This window comes from Hypanus sabinus, chromosome 10 (assembly GCF_030144855.1).
Source record: "Hypanus sabinus isolate sHypSab1 chromosome 10, sHypSab1.hap1, whole genome shotgun sequence".
In the NCBI taxonomy this organism is placed as follows: domain Eukaryota; kingdom Metazoa; phylum Chordata; class Chondrichthyes; order Myliobatiformes; family Dasyatidae; genus Hypanus; species Hypanus sabinus.
The window spans coordinates 165956680-165959343 of record NC_082715.1 but is presented as its reverse complement, the minus strand read 5'-3'; positions in this window follow the sequence as shown (position 1 = coordinate 165959343).

Sequence of the window (2664 nt, the reverse complement as noted above, 5' to 3'; positions counted from 1 at the left end):
GACAACAACCGGCGTTCTCTTCTCTTTTAAAAAAATGCCCCACTTCTTTATATTCCAGCCTATGACAGTGATTGACAATATACCCTGGGACTGTATTACAAAACCAGGCTTCTATACGGATCCCGGGTGGGTAGGATATGACTGGTTTTCTACCGTTCTAATCCGATTACTCCCGTTCGTGTTAATACTGCTGTTCAACGGTCTGACAGTCAGACACATTTTGGTGTCTAGCCGCATCCGTAAGGGGCTGAGGGGTCAGAGCAAGGCGGAGAACCGCAGTGACCCGGAGATGGAGAGCAGGAGGAGGTCTGTGATCTTACTCCTCACCATCTCCGGAAGCTTCGTCATCCTGTGGTCGGTGAGTGTTGTCGAATTCCTTTATTCCACCACCGCTGGACTGGATCCAAAGAATTACAAGGATTCGGAATACATATTTCAACACTCCGGAGACATGCTGATGATGTTATGTTGCTGCACAAACACGTTTATTTATGGGGTAACACAGTCCAAGTTCAGAGAGCAGTTCATCAACGCAGCCAAATATCTGCTCATTTCAATTATGCAATTAAATATTAAACAAAATGTCTATCATATTCTCAGAGGCGAATGCTGTGTTTTGAACTAGACACTACAGAACTGTTGTCGCGGTGAACACGACAGAGGAGAGAATTAAACTTGTTTAGAGCCGAGAGAGACACGGGATGGGGACAGATCATTCGGCACCGCAGCCCCCGATCCCCACGTTGGACCAACTATTAATCTCCTACTACCTTTTGTTTTATTTTTCAACAAATTCGCGCTGTCGTCACTGCCACAGCCCTTTCGATAATGGTAGACAGAGTCATGATCGGAGGATATTCAAGAACAACTCGTCTGAAATATAAAGTCATGCGTTAATTTATACATTTGCATAAGAATGAAATGATAGGAAAGTCAGCGGACTGCACCAACTTAGAGAAAACTTGCTACTGATGCTTCGTATTAGATAAACCTTTTATGGAAAAACTTTAACAAAGCAGAACTCGTGCATTCTGTTCATAATTTTGCAAATTTCTGTGGAAAACCCCAAATGTCTATTCTGTTTAAAGGAAAGAATGTCATCTCACTTTCTGATGAATAATTTAATTTGTAAAAGATCAATTTGCACGTTGAATCTCCTCTGCCCACACTCCCGTACAATCATTTGATTGTTGGTATTTTCAGCTAAAGTTGGTTACTCAAGGACACAACACGATGCCTCAGCTGAGGCTCGAACTAGTGACCTTTAGATCACTAGAGCAACGCCTTAACCACTTGGCCACGCAGGGATTGTATTTATAGTAATGTCTAGTATCTGTCATTGGTATGTATTTTATAGCGAGATGTTTGTGAACGATACTTGCCTCTAGATGGTGTCTGTGTAAGTAATCAGATTAAACTAAACTGTTACAGGATCCTAGAATGTGTTGGATAGTTTCTACATTCTCTGGGCATTTTCTGCTTTAATCGTCTTGAATTTGTGTAATTTTATTGTGTAAATTTAGTATTTTGTTGATTAATCCCTGTTAGGGAATTTCCTTTGTTACGCCTGTGCTCCCCCGCCCCTCCTTTTTGAGATTCGCAAGATCGTTATTATGTCAGGTCAGGAGACCCAGGAAATGAGAGAAAGACATGCAGAATCCACAAAGAGTTTGGAATGTGTCCTGGCCTCCGAAAGGCGGAAACATTGATAACGGCTATTGTCTCTTGGAGACGGAATTGTGTATTGAGCGCTGCGCTATTCATCGATGCCCTCAAGGAATCAGGCAACGTGGGCTGGTTGGGGGATGGCATCCACCCCAACCTGATTGACATCTGAGACCCCATGAGTGGGGATAAAAGAGGGTCTGTGGGAACAGCCCCTCAGACGCACCAGAAGAAACGCTCGAAATCCTGTAACAGCGGAATAGCGAAAGCCGGTGGAAAGCCACGTGCGTCCTTTTCCATTTGCCTCGGAATTGGTGGCCTTGCCTCAGGAGAACGGCTTTAGCTAACAACAAAGGGGAAATCAGCCCCCAACGACTCTCGAAGGATTGACATCATGAAAGGAATGGGCAAGTTAAACATCCGTCTTTCTCTCCAACCAAAAGCTGTAGCTTGAATGAAGTTGAGTGACTTTTATATTTCCATCGGGCAATTCATTTTCTCCTAGACAACGATAGAGCTATTTCTTATTGATTGTTATTATATCCGCGCTTTTAGATTTAGTATTGACGACGTATATTATCTGTATGTTGCATTGGTATTATTTTTGTGTATTTTTTATCAATAAATACTATTAAAAATAGTACCATCAGACTTCAACGGACCTCTCTATCTTTGCTGGTAAGTGACCCAGTTACGGGGTACGTAACAATTGGGGTTCTCGTCTTGAGATTAGGCACCGAATTGGGAGGCCAGTAAATCGGGCTTGTAAGTCCAAATTTGGATCTGGTTATGCGGGTAGCCAGACGGGAAACCAGCAAAGATGGAGGTGGATGAATTTATAGAAAACCCGACTCTAGAGGCACTAGAGGCGGCCACCAAATCGGACTTGATAAATATGTCGAAATGGCTAAACCTCGCAGGGGTGAGGTTGTCCATGAAAAGCGGAAGGTGCGAAGGGCAATAACTCAGTATTATATTGGGAAGAATGTGAATGCAGCT